Here is a 16,827-nt window from a genome sequence, read left to right as displayed (position 1 = left end):
TTCTACCACCATGAATCTTGTGACATCATTTTTACTTTGGAAGAGAAATACAAATCAAGCCATACCTGCTGGTGTCATTGATGCATGATCCCTGTGGTGTGCCTGATTCCCATACATTATTTCAGCGTCTACCTTACTTCTCAGATGAACACAAGTGAGTACAAACAAATCCAAACTGCTGTTTTTCCTATTTATCTCTAGAATCTGTGAACCATTTTCATTATGCTGTATGTTAATTTACTCTCACACTCTACCTATAGGTCTGAACTGATTACCTCCATTCCATTATATTATATCTGAGGAAGCACACAAAAGATTATATCTTGAATAAAACTCTGTGCTTTGAGATTTGAGTTTGTCATGGTCTGAAGATGGTGCTTGAACTCAAAATATACCTTGCATTCATATTTAGATACCACAACCTGTGCACTCACTTGCAAGGCCCACACTTGCCCAATCTCATCAAATCTCAGAAGCTAAGCTGGGCTGGCACTGGTTAGTTGTTGAATGGAAAACCACCAAGGAAGTCCAATGTCACTATGCCGTACCAGCCAATTACAAACCACCTCTGAACATGTCTTGCCTTGAAAACCTTAGGAGTCACCATAAGTCAATTGATGCTTGGTGGCACTTTCCACCACTGCTTCAAACATGTATATAAGGGGCTACACAAATATAGTTTTCCAAAAGTATGAACATTTGACTCTAGAAAAAATAAACAATAAAATCTAGCATCATCACGTTGGTTGAAGAGGCCTTGTAAAACCAGCCCACATATTCATGAATTTATGTAAGTACAATAGAGCATAAAATCATTTACTATGGTACATCTCTGACACATTGCATATCTCTCTTGAAGTATTCATGGGACAGACAGACAGACAGACAGACAGACAGACAGAGATTTACTATTTTTAATGGTCTCAGTAGGGAAGAATCTGAAATGGAGCTGAAATGTTTTTTTACCTAGATGATCACCAGCATGTTCCCATAAAGATACAATTTTCAGGTTGAGCTTTGAATATTTCAAAGGTCAGGAACAGGGATTGATTGAAGCATTTAGATCCATTATTAGGGATTTATCCTCTATTATTATGCATCACTGTCTGTTTCAAGAAGTTCAAGCTGATTGTTCAGCTATTAGGTATGCCTGCTTTTCATTGCAATGAATAACTAAATCAGTTACCAATTTGAAGGGGCTGTGTAGGATTTTCTTTCCCAAAAAGAGTAATTCAGAAATCTTAGTTGATGCACAGTGGTCACTTTTAGAAGATTATAGCATTCAGGAATTCCCTCTATGTATGCAAAATTAGCAATGTAAAAGGTACCTTCTGGGTAAAAGTCACCCAATGGTCTATGTCAAACCTTTGCTAATGGGATTCCAGGATATATTTTCTGTTATATTTGGAATGTATCAACTTGAAGTTAACACTTTTACTGGCTATTCTTATAAGATATAGTATAAAGCAGTGGTCCCCAATCCCCGGTCCGGGGACCGGTGCCGGTCCGTAGATCAGTCGGTATCAGGCCGTGGCTCCTCCTTGTCTTCCTCCCTGGCTGCTGCCTCAGGGGCTGCCCTGCCACTCCGCCACCAGCTCACCTTTGGTGCTCTCCGGCGGCCACCATGGCTGGGGCTCCCCCTTGGCATGGCACTGTGCAGCTGCTGCTGGCAGTGCCCCCCCCCCAGTGTGTGGCGTGAAGTCAGGGGCGCCGGCGGGAAAGCAAGTGAAGCAGGGGCTCAGGTGGTGGCGACGTCCCTCAGCAAAAGACTACCCCCCGGGCCTCAGTAAAATTGTCAAGCAATGATCGGTCCCCAGTGATAAAAAAGTTGGGGACCACTGGTATAAAGTATGGGCGTAACCAAATAGAAACTGAAAACTGTGATTTTACTCAAAGGAAGTAGTGAGATTTAACATTTTTAAAAAGAACATACTGATTTTCTGAAATGGATAGATTGCTAATTAATGATGGTGATAGAATTCATAGGTCCTTTCCTCGTCACCTCTTTGATAATTGTGGGAGGGATGGGATTTTTAGCCGTCATGTTAGTAGATTGATGTTTTAATGGGAATTTTAATGGGGTTAGTTGTTGTGACCTGCCTCGAGCCTGTTGGCAGAGGCGGGAAATAAATCTAAAAATAAAATAAAATAAAATAAATAATAATAATAATAATAATAATAATAATAATGCTCATATTTAAATTACTAAATTTAAACAACTTGCAATGCTCAGTTGAACTATAAACTATTATGAACACAATTTTCTTAAGAGGTGAGGTGACTGTGAAGGCAGGTGATGACATCAAAGCAAATGACAACTGTGGTTGTGGACTTACCTCCCCCCAAGCCACCACTGATGAAGTAGCAGGCCGGTGAGAAGAGGGCACACTGTGTCCTAGCTCAGCGGAGGATGTTGCAGTGAGGGCGGTGTGCATGGGAGGAGAGCAGCAGATGTGTATTTGGAGTGCCTTATTTAAGGCACAGGCTGCATCATGTGGCCCTCCTTCCCCCCTTCATGAGCTGGTAAGCTGAACAGCTTGTACCTGGAGGAGACTGGATGTGGTAAACAGGGGGCCATGTGATGCAGTGGCTTCAGCCTGCCTTGCGGCCTGCTGGATCATCACTTTGAGAGAGTCCTTGTACCACCCTTTGATTGGGTGCCTTCCAAGAGTAGCAAGCAGGGAGGTCAGGAATGGTTCTGGGCAAGTTGTGGCATGGGGCCCCCTTGGGGGGGAAAGAGCAGGGCCAGGGGACAGCCATTGTGGATAACCCAAAAGTGGAGGAGGGTGGCAGAGGACTATCTGAGCTAGCACCAAATGCACAAAGATGATATGGGCCTCTGCAGTCTTTGTGGGGCAACAGGCACACTCTCCACCACCAGAGGCAACAGGCCGGAGCTGATTAGAGGCTTGGTCTACCTGGGAGGAGGGGAGGTGTAGGGTCAGAACAAGGGCCCGGAGAGCCAAAGCAGGGTCATCGATGACCTGAACAACATCCACCTCAACCACCAGTGGAAGTGAGCATGAGCCTGGGCTTGGGCATGAGCAGAGGAGGCACCCTCATACCCCCGCTGCCGCCTCCCGTCTCCCAGGGGTTGCCAGAGCAACTGGAGCCAGCAGCTGAGTCAGCTCTGGTTGAAGAGGCTGAAGAAACGGGATTCTGACAGGGACACTGGGGAGGGCTGCTCAAGTCATTCGGGCCCGGCATATGTGAGATTGTGGACACTGCCATAGCAGGAGTCTGAATCAGATTCAGATTGATCGCCCAAGCGACTCAGACGAAGCCATACGGTGGGGTTGGCAGAACGTCGAATAAGCCAGAGGCTGCAGGCATGCTGCCAGGATAGAAGGGGGCCAGCTGGGTTAGCTCAGGGAAGGATGTGTGAGTCATCTCCCAGGTGCAGCTAATTAGCTGGGCTGCATTTAGGAAGACAGAAGCGACTCTTTGGCCTGGATGCAATGTATACAGCTGCCCTTCAGACCAGCTCTGCTCATGTGAATGTCTGATTGATCTCTGGCTCAACTGACCCCTGGATTCGCTCTTGACTCCGGCATTGGTAAAGTGAACTGGCTTTGTTTGACTATCAGATTCTCTGGACTTTGACCTTGGGACTGCTCGACTATTCTTTGCCTTGCTCTGCACTGTACTTGTTCAACTCCCGGTGACTCGGACTGAACTCTGACTCTGCTCTGGCTGGGTTTGCTGCTCAGGCTTCTCCGAGACAGCTGCTATTGGGTGTGGCCAGCTTGGGCAGCATACACCCCCAGCAGAGGAGGCCTGGAGCCTGGGCCTGGGGGGAGGGGTCTGCCCATGGCTATGCCACTCCAAGATGGACCAGATGAGGAGGGAGATGCACATTATTTTGTCCACATCCCCAGAAAAAGAGACTTGCCCAATGTGAAGTGTCAGGGCTCACCTGTTTTTATGCCCCAGGTTACCTGGCCATTTGTTTTTGCACAAAGACAGAACATGCTTTTCCCATTTCCAATTTACAGCAATTTTATAGGCATGCGTGCACAAGTTGGGCATGGAACTTGGGTTTTATAGCATCCATTCATTTCACATAGGGTAGATATTTCAGCAGGGGGCACCCCCAGAACAAATTATGAGCTTGAGTAGATGGCGATCACATGCTTTTAAGAGATATGTGCATCCTTTGCCAGACAGTAACCTCTGACTTGTGCAGGGCCACTGTCCTCTGTATATCCTGTGCTGATCGTGGGCCACAGTTTTGTTTTCTGGGCATGTCACTGCACTAAGTTTTCCAGCTGGACCAACCATCTGGGCCTGGGAAACTGTGTTGCCATTCATTGACCAGAACACCATGGACTGAGATGGCCTGCACTCTGGAGGATCGTGTCTGGTGCAGTTCATGAGGTTGGGACCCTGGTAGCAATAGTGGTACACCTTGGGGGCAACAACTTAATGGAAAATAAGGTGTACAATTAATAAAACTGATTACTCAGGATTTGGCTGCTTTGTGGATATGATTTCCATGGACTCATGTGGACTGGGCTGGTGGAAAGGCTGGTGTGGTGGGGGGCCTAATCTACTTAAAGGGCCAACCAGACTGTACAAAAAGTTAACTAGGGAATGGCCAGAGAAGTCCAGAAATGGGGCTATCTGTTAGTGGACCACTCGGATATTGAATGTTCAATTCCTGCATTGTACAACACAGATGGGGTGCACCTCTCTAATTGGGGTCTGGACATATGGCTTCACAGGATCTGGGCCACACTAAAGGAATGGTTGGATGCAGACAGTGTTGGTGGGAACGAGGCGCTGGTAGTGCCGGCATTCTAATGGTGGGTATGGCACAGTCAGAGGGGCTTTTTGGGGGGGAGTTCGATTGGTGGTATTTAACCCACCGTGATTGGGGCCTCCTTAAAGAGTGAGGCCTCCTTGGGGTGAATGGGGCCTCCTTGGAGTGAGCTAGGCTGACTTGGGCAGGAAGGCTGGGAGTTCGCAGAGCCAAGTGGTCTGTGTGTTCAGATGAGGTCTGCGCCTTTCTCTGGCATAGTAGGTTGGTACACCTCCTGAGAGGGTGATCCAGCAGCAGGGGAGACCTGTGTTTCCAGGGGTGGAGATGGTTGGCTTCCTTGTGCTAAACGGCTGCCTGTAAGTTAATGGGTGTGCACGTAGTCTCTGTTCCCCCAGCCCAGGTGCTATTTCTCCTGATGTTCACAGATTATGTCATGGACTACCTCTCCATGAGACAAGCTGTGGTAATTGGGTCAGTTGTCCTGCAGATATGGGGCATCATGGAGTCTACTGGGCTAGTGGCTGAGGGCAACCCTATGCAGCAGGCAGATTCAATATCTTTGGATGGCAGTAGTTCTGGGACAGGAGATAGTTGGGAGGGGTCAGGAGCCAGAAGTAAACTGCATCCTCGGGAGCTGGGTGGTACAAGCATTGGTCACAGCATGCCATTTGTCTTTCAGAGCAATTGATTAGTCGCTGTGTGATAGAGGACTTTGGACTAGATAGACGGCTGGTCTGACCGAATAGGGTTCTTTTATGTCCTTGTAATAGAAGTAAATTAATACATATCTGAACTAAAATAGACATTACAAGGTTTTGACTGCCTGAAATACAAAACATTGGTTCACTTTTTGAGATGTGATTACAGGCAAAGAAAAAACTTTTTACACACACATATCCTCAATTACATATAGACTACTTCAGAATGAGTCAGAAATAAGGCTGAAGTTGAAATTTAACAGGCCCAGAATAATTAGATAAACCCATTTCTGGACATGGGGCTTTTCTACAAGTGTGTGTGTGTGTGTGTGTGTGTGTGTGTGTGTTGCTGGCTCTGCTTCAGTTTCCCCCCCTGACATTCACATTTTTGTTCCTTTAATTTTCACTCCACCACTCCTATTTTTCCAGGCACTTTTACCCAAATGTTTTCCTGGAAGTCAATTTGTGCAGCATTTTCCTTGTGTGTTTCCCAGTGTGTTTTCGATTGTTTTTCTTAGTCCTACCCACAGGCCACTTTTCAAAGATTGGACCATCATCATTGTTAAGCCACTCCCTCTTCCCACTCTTCAGATAAGTGAATCAATTTTTTTCAAAATAGTCCTAAAATATCAATATGACTTTTTCCTTATTCAAGGGAAAAGTTTTGAGAATTATTTTATATTAGAAAAAGAAATCTTGGAATTCAGAGAACTTGATTAAATTATCATTGCAACGTCACAGCATTATATCAATGCCGGGAGGCCCTCGTTAGCAAGCCCAGTCTAGCAGGCCAAGAGGCCCTTGTTAGCAAGCCCTCCACCACAACCCTTTGCCCAGGGCCCTCTCCCCTTACCTGCTGCTGGCTCCAGGCACTGAGGCGTCTGAGAGCAAAAAGGCTAGAGTCCAGGGATGGAGGGCGGAAGCTGCAGGGGCAGGGCCAATCAGGGCAAAGCTGGCTGCCCTCTGATTGCCCCTATTCCAACTTGGACAGCTGGACATGTCCCACCCCTTGTGGGCGCAAGGCTGGTATTACACCTCACTACCGGCTGCAAGGGGCAGGCGCTCCAAGGTCTGGATTCAAGTCCGGATAGTCTCAGCAGGCTAGACATGCTCCACCCACCTGGGCATTTAACAAAAATAGCAGCACCATGGATAAGGATGACTGGGTGTAAAATAAAAACAAACTACTTGGTTTCCTGATAACATGAACAGAATAATAATGTAAGCAACATTAAAGGAAAACAGGTAGGGTTATAAAAGAACAGATTTCACTTACAATTTACGCAAGCACACTGCAAAAAGATACGGTGCAAAAACCACTTTCAAATAACAACTACCTAACACAGGTCAATGAGCCTCTTGTGGCGCAGAGTGGTAAGGCAGCCGTCTGAAAGCTTTGCCCATGAGGCTGGGAGTTCAATCCCAGCAGCCGGCTCAAGGCTGACTCAGCCTTCCATCCTTCCAAGGTCAGTAAAATGAGTACCCAGCTTGCTGCTGGGGGGTAAAATGGTAATGACTGGGGAAGGCACTGGCAAATCACCCCGTATTGAGTCTGCCATGAAAACGCTAGAGGGCGTCACCCCAGGGGTCAGACATGACTCGGTGCTTGCACAGGGGATACCTTTACCTTTAACACAGGTCAAATCTTAGGGTCATTCCGCACAAGGACCAATGCTGCCAATTGTTCACATAATGCAGAAACGCTATATTAAATAGTTGAATTTCGTCATTCCGCATACCTTTTTTTTTAGTGGAATTTAGAAGTCCCAGTAGCGTTTCATTCATTCCCCACAGGTTTCCGGTCTCCCTTTATTCAAATGAATAAAAACAGCTACAAATGCATGAACACCAACTGCACTTGGGTGGTTACATGTGACTCTGGATCAAGGTAGCCATAGTATACATAGTATAGATAACTGAGCTGAACATACTTTTATGGCTTCAAAACGTCACTATGTGTCCCAGCAGCCTACTCAAAAGCTGGAACTCAGTATACTTACTTGTATTGAAGCCTTCTGGGTCTTGCCATCCACCCTCCCAGACAGAGACCTTTTCTGCAATGGAGGCTCTGCAGCAGGCTGCAGACTGGAGTTTGAGCTGGAGCAGGATGCCCCACTTCTTTCTGATCCAGCACTGGGGAACATTTGGCCTGGTGTACTTTGTCTGCCCTGGATTTGTGCTCCTGCATGGGAGTTGGGGCAGTGAAATTCCCAGTGTGGAAATGGCAAAGCTACCCTTTTGCTGAACTCCAGATTTTCTTTGTCACTTCTAAATAGCTTCCTTCCTTCTCAATCGCCCCTGTCCCGCTACAACAGGTACTGGATCTTTCAGACTCAAGGCTCTCTGCACATCAACCTTTTTAGTGGTTATGTGACCTTGATAACTTGAATGCTTTATGTTTAAAGTCAGCTGTCTGCTTCCTTTATTGTTTCAACAGTCTTTCACAAGGTCTGGGTTACCATCAATGGGCATTCTTTTAGATGCCAGATCATCAAACTGAATTTAAATGTTTGGACTTATGTCTAAATATTAGTATTGGAAGAAGCGAGTAAGTACAGATTAAAACAGTTTGCAAGCTATCCTAATTCTTAAATGAAAATTAAGAAAAAGGAAATAATCAATTGAATTCCCAAGGAAGGCAATGAGCAAATTAGAGTGAGCAATAAAAGAACCATTTTCTCTTCCTCTGCCACCTGTTCACAGACCCATTTTCCTTTCCCCTCTCTGTTTAGTTAACTTAAAGGCATTCATATCACTTCCCAGCTGCTGTGGATTTTTGTTGTTGTTTGAAAACAAGAACTTTGGATAGTCACCATGCTGTTTCAATGAATTAAAAACTGAATCTGCACTTGCTCCATTAAAACTTGACAGACTTAAACATTCAACTCAAGGGGAAGGACTTTGGAACATCATAAACCATCCATCCTTCTCAGTCCCATAAGCTACATTAGAAAGTACATATGGATTAAGACCAAATAAAGGGTTAGAGCAACTGCTAGTCATACCTGACATCTGGCATGATCTACACTTCCACTGTTAAAGGAATATTACTTTTTAACTCCTCTCATATTTTATAACAGAAAATCTACAGGTGGTTCCAGGGTACTATGAGAGAAATGGTACTCTTTGCAACATTGTTGTTGTTGTTGTTAGGTGCGAAGTCATGTCCGACCCATCGCGACTCCATGGACAATGATCCTCCAGGCCTTCCTGTCCTCTACCATTCCCCGGAGTCCATTTAAGTTTGCACCTACTGCTTCAGTTACTCCATACAGCCACCTCATTCTCTGTCGTCCCCTTCTTCTTTTGCCCTCGACAGCTCCCAGCATTAGGCTCTTCTCCAGGGAGTCCTTCCTTCTCATGAGGTGGCCAAAGTATTTGAGTTTCATCTTCACGATCTGGCCTTCTAAGGAGCAGTCAGGGCTGATCTCCTCAAGGACTGATCGGTTTGTTTGCCTTGCAGTCCAAGGGACTTGCAAGAGTCTTCTCCAGCACCAGAGTTCAAAAGCCTCAATTCTTTGACACTTGGCCTTCCTTATGGTCCAACTTTCGTAGCCATACATTGCAACTGGGAATACCATAGCCTTGACTAAACGCACTTTTGTTGGCAGGGTGATGTCTCTGCTTTTTAGGATGCTGTCTAGATTTGCCGTCTTTTAATTTCTTTGCTGCAGTCCCCATCTGCAGTGATCTTGGAGCCCAGTAAAATAAAATCTGTCACTATCTCCATTTCTTCCCCATCTATTTGCCAGGACTTGAGAGGGCTGGATGCCATGATCTTTGTTTTCTTGATGTTGAGTTTCAAGCCAACTTTTGCACTCTCCTCCTTCACCCGCATCAACAGGCTCCTTAGTTCCTCTTCACTTTCTGCCATTAGAGTGGTATCATCTGCATATTGATATTTCTCCCTGCAATCTTGATCCCAATTTGTGACTCCTCTAATCCCGCCTTTCTCATGATGTGCTCCGCATATAAGTTAAATAGGCAAGGCGACAGCCTTGCCGAACTCCTTTCTCAATTTTGAACCAATCAGTGATTCCATGTTCAGTTCTCAGTGTTGCTTCTTGACCTGCATATAAGTTTCTCAAGAGACAAATAAGATGCTCTGGTATTCCCATCTCTTTAAGAACTTGCCACAATCTGTTGTGCTCCACACAATCAAAGGCTTTAGCATAGTCAATGAAGCAGAAGTAGATGTTCTACTGGAACGTCCTAGCTTTCTCCAGGATCCAGTGTATGTTGGCAATTTGATCTCTAGTTCCTCTGCCTCTTCGAAATCCTGCCTGTACTTCTGGAAGTTCTTGGTCCACATATTGCTGGAGCCTAGCTTGTAAAATTTTGAGCATAACTTTGCTAGCATGAGAAATGAGTGCAGTGGTGCAGTAGTTTGAACATTCTTTGGCATTGCCCTTCTTTGGGATTGGAATGTAAACTGACCTTTTCCAATCTTGTGGCCATTGTTGAGTTTTCCAAATTTGCTGGCATATTGAGTGTAGCACTTTTACTACATCGTCTTTTAAGATTTTGAATAGTTCAACTGCAATGCTGTCACCATCACTAGCTTTATTGTTGCTCAACTTCCTAAGGCCCATTTGATTTCACATTCCAGGATGTCTGGCTCCAGGTCAGTAATTACCCCATTGTGGTTATCAGGGATTTTAAGCTCGCTCTTGTATAGTTATTCTGTATAATTTTTCCACCTTTTTAAAATCTCTGCTGCTTCTGTGAGGTCCCTACCATTTTGGTCCCTTATCATACCCATCTTTGCATGAAACATTCTCTTCACATCTCCAATTTTCTTGAAAAGATCTCTGGTCCTCCCCATTCTATTGTTTTCTTCTATTTGTTTGCACTGTTCATTTAAGAAGGCATTCTTATCTCTTCTAGCTTTTCTCTGGAATTCTGCATTCAGTTGGGTGTATCTTTCCCTTTCTCCCTTGCCTTTCACTTCCCTTCTCTCCTTAGCTATTTGTCAAGCTTCCTCAGACAGCCATTTAGATTTCTTGCATTTCTTTTTCTTCAGGATGGTTTTAGTTGCTACCTCTTGTACAATGTTACGAACCTCCATCCATAGTTCTTCAGGCACTCTATCTATCAGATATATTTACTTAAATCTATTTGTCACCTCTACTGTATATTCGTCAGGGACATGATTTAGTTCATACCTGAGTGGCCCAGTGCTTTTCCCTACTTTCTTCAATTTAAGCATAAATTTTGCAAGAAGAAGCTGATGATCTGAACCACAATCAGCTCCTGGTCTTGTATTTACTGACTGTATAGAACTTCTCCATCTTTTGCTGCAGAGTACATAGTCAATCTGATTTCTGTGTAGACCGTCTGGTGATGTCCATATGTAGAGTCGTGTCTTGGGTTGTTGGAAAAGAGTGTTTGCTATGACCATTGTATTCTCTTGTCAAAATTCTACCAGACTGAGCCCTGCTTCATTTTGTACTTTTAGGCCAAACTTGCCTGTTATCCCGGTTAGCTTTTGGTTTCCTGCTTTAGAATTCCAATCCCCCATGATGATAAGCACTTCATTTTTTGGTATTGCTTCTAGAAGGTGTTGTAGGGTCTCATAGAACTGGTCAACTTCATCCTCTTTAGCAGCAGTGGTTGGGGCATAGACCTGGATTACTGTGATGTTGAATAGTTTGCCTTGGATTCGAACTAAGATCATTCTGTCATTTTGGGGATTGTATCCCAAGACTACTTTTCCTACTGTCATCAGCACATGGAGAGAGCGAAGTCTAATGGGGTCTGGTCCTTGCTTCAGGGCACACACACTGATCTTCTTCCTGAAAAAAGAATATGTGGGCAAGAGCCTACCTTAAACAAAGGAATCCTCAGCCATCTACTTGGGATTTTTCCACTGCAACCTCTGAATGACCATCAGGTGTCACTAATGAGTACATAGGTATTGAGCACTTCAGCCTAACGCTCCCCTCTCCCCCCCCCCACAGCGCGGAGCTGGCTGCCCTGGGAGAGACTGGCTGCTTTGGGCGCCAAAGCACCCAACCCTAACAGCCCAGCTACTTAAGCATCTTAATAACTTAGAGATGACTTCATCAAATTACTTGCTAATTGCAATTCCTACACCTTTCTATTGCCAGAACACCTGGTACCACCTCTATGACTAGGTAAGGAGGCATGTGGGAAATGATTTTATTGGGAAATATTTGGAGATCATAGTACAGGTCTATGAATTAGGAGTTTATTGGCAACTCTCAGGGGAAAAAAAAAGATTTTTACAGGTATTTTCCAGTGGTAATTCTCTGATACTTTCCTAATGAAGATTAGGGCAATTCAACCATTGCAAAACCTCTCACTATGTAAAGTAGCTTTTAAAAGTAAGGCACTCATAAGAAGTGAGCGGCAAGGCTTCCATTATTTTGCAGTTGTTGATGATTTTTTTAATACTGTTTGGCAGCATCAGTCTGCTCTCACTCTGGCTCCAACACTTAAAGGAGGTTGAATGGGGAACAAAATGGGAGAGAACTGTCAAAATTTAGGTGGGGCCTTGAAGTCTCCTGGAGTTCAATTGATATCCAGACTACAAAGATCGGTCCCCCTGGAGAAAGTGGCTGCTTTGGAGGGTGGAATCAATGGCATCATCCTCACCCACCCCCTTCTCCACTCCCAAATCTCCAGGAAAATGTCAATCAAAAACTGGCAAATGTACTAAGAGCATCTAAGAATTATCTGGGCCAAGAATGTTTTTTAACTCTACTTGAAGTTTTGTAAACTTGGGCATGAGCAAATTTGTTCTTCACCAGTGGTTTACAGCATGGGACCTACAAAAGCTAATCCAGCAAATCAGAACCAACCTGTGATGTGTTTATTTCGTCTTTTGTTTGCTTTAAATTATACTGTTTTAATTGTTTTCTTTGGAAATTGTTCGTCCCTTTGCATGAACAAAATCAGTCAATTTTTTGTATTGTTATGACGATAATAATTTGAGACATGTATCCTAATAGGAGATTAAGTTAAATAATGGTCTAGAACCATTTTTACCTGTTTTATTTTGAGGAAGCATTCCAAGTGCGATACAGTGTCATTTATTTTGGACTGTGTCATTAGAGTTCCTGATGCAAAGTCAGAAGAACAACTGTGCATAAAGTACTGTGGAGTACCCTGGACTACCAAATCAGCATGAAATAAGAACTAGTATAATTAATAGAAATGGCGAAATGAGTGGCACGTGTCACATGTGTTTTTCCTTTCTCTCTTTCTGTGTAAAATGTGCCCTGGAACCAAGAGCACACTCCTTAACAGAGGAGAATTGTAATGATGCTTTATCTACAGATTACCAGGGAATTTTTTAATGGCACTTCTTACAACTTTGCTGTGACTGAGGAATTTAATCTTCTCATACATATTTATCCTTTGAAAGAGCAACTGATGAAAATTGCCTCTCACCTTGATTAAACAGACCTTTCTGGATCTAAATTTGTGTTAATAAATATTAATTTGCATTTCAACAGGAAATCAAATTTCACCTCATGTTTAATTATGCATCTTTACTCTCTGTAATTGTTATTTTGAAGTCAGTCTATAATGGGGGGGGGGGATGTTACTGCACAGATAACACAGCCTTCAAGAAGATAATGGAGGTTTTTTACCCTGGCACCTTGCCGTTTTTTCATTTTGTAAACAACTTGTTCTCAGTAGTAACTTCTTAATTGGCATCATTTATGGACTGTAAATGTTGTTTGCAAGTAACTTCAGGAGGAAATGGCATTTTAAAATGACAGAATTAATCTTTTCCCCCCATTCCTTTGGTGCTATTTTATTTATTTATTAGCACACAGTGGGTTTTATGGAAGTCCTCTTAGTTCTCCGTAGGCACAGCCTAGGCTGAGAATGCTGCTTAGATTCAAATGCCAACAGATCATTCTCTGGGTTCTTTATTTAGACCCTAAGTCTGTGTCAAGTGCAGAAGTGGGATCCATGAGATCTCCAAACCTCAGCACAATGGGCTTTTGAAGTTTACATAAATGCCACATGTTGAAATCACACAAATTTCAATCCTAGCTGCTGGCAAATAAATTATCCAGAAATGATCTCATAATGGCATTTCACATGACATTTCAAAAGCAGAAGAAGCTGCAGCTAACCCCAAACAATCCATTTTGCTTCGCCTCATTTTCAGAAGAATATTGTGAAATGATTATTTTTCCTTCTTCTTTCCCACACTTTGTTTCAATTTGTGTTATCAAGAGGGGGGAAAATCAGCATATGGAGAAGTCTATATGGTTTAGGCACACAAACTAAAAATGTAAAATATGTTTTCCTGTTCTAACCTCTCACAGTAATTAAGGGATAACTATAAATACTGGGGCCAGTGATGAATGGCTTGCAGCACCTAGAGTAGATGCTGGCGGCTGCTCCAAATAGTTCTTCACCATTCCTAGCACCACCTCCATGGCCTTCTACAGTCAGGAAAAGACTGTGGAGGTGAAAGGACTAGAAAAGAACTTGGATGACTCCTCCTGCTCAGCACCAACATTGCAATCCTATGAAGTTACTCCAGTCTAAATCCATTGATTTCAAAGGGCTTAAACAAGAGTAAGTTTTTCACAGGATTGTATGGTACAACTCCTATGTTAAAGGATGCTGGAGTGATCTTATGCAGCAGAGGAGACTGGTGTCTGAAGCTGTCATGAGTGCTAAACAACTATTAGATCTAGGACTAACCATATAGGAACATTGAAGACAAGGAGCCAGCACATTCCTTTGCCAGCTTCATGGTCTGTTTCTTGGAGCACAGAACAATTTGTTAAACCATCAGCTTTCTGTCAAAATACTGAAGGGTCCTTTATTGGGCTTCATTGTCTCTACTGGTAGCTAGTCTGGTATTACAGACAAGCTTGTGAAACCCCCTAGGAGAAAGAAAGAAAGAAAGAAAGAAAGAAAGAAAGGAAGGAAGGAAGGAAGGAAGGAAGGAAGGAAGGAAGGAAGGAAGGAAGGAAGGAAGGAAGGAATCTATGATCCATTTTAAGCAATTCTTTAAAGCTTTTATTTTATAGGATTTTCCTCTGTGATGTTTAAATGGTACCTCTTCCTCTTCAATGTTCTATTTCTAGGACAGAAAAAATCTTGGTAACATACTGAGGGAGCTAAGTGTATTTTTCATTGTTGAAAAGTTGCTGTCATTAAAGAAAAGGTTCGGCAATTCTTGCATTATTTGGTAGGACAACAGCAGCTGTAGATGTCCTATCTGCATATTCACTACTCTTGTTGCTATGATGGTGGACACTGTGCCCTTTATAGGTGACTGGGTTAGAAATAGTATTTCACAGAAATATTGTTTCATATACTCCTTAAGTAAGTTACACCCACAAAAGATACATAAACATTTCTTAATTAACTCTTTTTACAGTACTTATTAAAAGAAATCAATGAATCCCTATTAGTCAATATTAATTCGTATAATTGAATAATAATCATACTTTGTTTACAAGATGCCCACTAACTAAAAAAATTGTACTGAATGAATGGAGTTGAAGTAACAAAGGTAACTCCAAACCAACTGCATGGTAAAATAAAATTACTTGAAATTCTGGTAGGTATTATATATGGGACTGAGCTATTATACCATGTCTTCTGATTGTGAACCTTTCCCTAACATCAGGAGAGTTCCCTGAGGGGCTTAAGAAGGTGGTGGTATGCTCTCTACTGAAGAAGCCATCACTGGATCCATGGGACCCCACCAGCTACCACCCAGTCTTGCATCTTGCGTTTCTGGGCAAGGTAGTACAGTGGGCCATAACAGACCAACTCCTAGCATTCTTAGAAGAAGCTTTGGCCCTAGACCCATGCCAGTGGGTCTGCCGTCCTGGCCATGGGGGTGGAGACTACACTGGTAACTTTGATGGATGATATCCGGTGCCAGTTGGATTGGGGTGGGTTGACCATCTCTCACACTTTTAGATCTGTCGACCACGTTTGGCATGGTCGATCATGAGCTGTTGGCCTACCACCTTGTCTGCGCTGCAATGGCTGGTCTCCTTTCTCTGGAACCAGATGCAGAGGGTTGCTGTGGGGGATGAGTTTTTGAACTCTCTTGGGTTCCCGTGTGGAATACCACAGGGGGTGTTTTATCCCTCACATTGTTTAACATCTACATGTGACCTCTAGGCCAGCTGGTTCGGAGTTATGGGCTGGGTTGTCACCGATATGTGGATGACACCCAACTCTATCTCCTGATGGACAGCTAGCTGGCCAGATTTCCCCCACTCCCAATAAATTTGCTGGTTGTTTGGAAGCAGTGGCTGGATGGGTCAGGCAGAGCTGCCTGAAATTCAGCCCCTCCAAGACAGAGGTCCTGTGACTGGCCAGATGAGGGCAGGACCAGGAAGTGTGTTTCCCATGCCTGCAGCAATTAACAGCTGTACTGATTACAAGGTATTTGGGAGTGACTTTTGATGCCTTCCTTTTGATAGAGGCTCAGGTCACAAAGGTAACCCGGATGGTGTTTTATCATCTGTGCCAAGCACAGCTACTAGTGCCCTACTTCCCCCCAGAATACCTGGCTACAGTGATCCATGCAATGGTCACTTCTAGATTAGACTTCTGTAACTCGCTCTATGTGGGCCTGCCCTTGGCCTTAACCCAGAAATTACAGCTGGCTATATGTGGCCTGGGTACTATCTGTCCGCAGTCCTATCTTATCTTTCCCCCCACAGAGCTCTTGCTCTGCGGGTATGAATCTATTGGTTGTACCAGGCCCCAGAATATTTCGGCCCTGGCCCCAGTCTGGTAGAATGAGCTGCCAGAAGAGCTAAGGACCCTGTCGGAGTTGTCAGCTTTCTGTAGGGCCTGCAAGATGGAGCTCTTCGACCAGGCATATGGGTGAGGACAGGGCGGCATCCCGGTGTTACTGTCTGAGGATCTCCATCTTAGATTTACTTATTGCTCAGATACTTATGATTCTTGACTCTATCTAGCCCTTCCTGCCAACTAAGCCCTCTTTACCAAAATGTAAGATTTGAGGAAGTCTGTTTCAATGTATCTTAAGAAGTGTTAATATACACTTATGTCCTGAATGAAATTTTGTGGGCCTTCAAGATGCCCCTGAACTCAAGCTTTGTTCTGTTACTTCAGACCAAAACAGCTGCCCACATGAATCTGTGTATATATTGTATTTGAGTTACTGACAGTTTTTTTTAATAGTTCCTATTTTTCAAAGCATCCAGTAACTACAAAGAGAGAAAATATGTTAAAAACTTATATTTTATTTGCTAGTTGGCTCCATGGATTTTTGTGTCTATACAATAATTGTAAAAAATCATAATTAGGATATTAAGACTGTGCAAATAACGGTTGAAGAATTATAGAATTATTCTCTCTTGACAGCATTACTCACAC

General features: G+C 43.7%; 1 long non-coding RNA gene across 1 annotated transcript in view; it reads left to right on the top strand.

The window, feature by feature from the left end:
• Positions 1-3,457: 3,457 nt before the first annotated feature.
• The window catches only part of LOC143841810 (uncharacterized), a 37,967-nt gene continuing 24,597 nt past the window's right edge, over positions 3,458-16,827 (top strand). The window contains exon 1 of the long non-coding RNA XR_013232855.1: positions 3,458-3,556. This is a non-coding gene — a long non-coding RNA (uncharacterized LOC143841810). The remainder of the gene's footprint in view (positions 3,557-16,827) is intronic.

The sequence above is a fragment of the Paroedura picta genome, chromosome 7 (assembly GCF_049243985.1).
Source record: "Paroedura picta isolate Pp20150507F chromosome 7, Ppicta_v3.0, whole genome shotgun sequence".
NCBI lineage: Eukaryota > Metazoa > Chordata > Lepidosauria > Squamata > Gekkonidae > Paroedura > Paroedura picta.
Note: the sequence above shows the minus strand (reverse complement) of the source record. Positions and strands in the feature narration are given on the sequence as shown.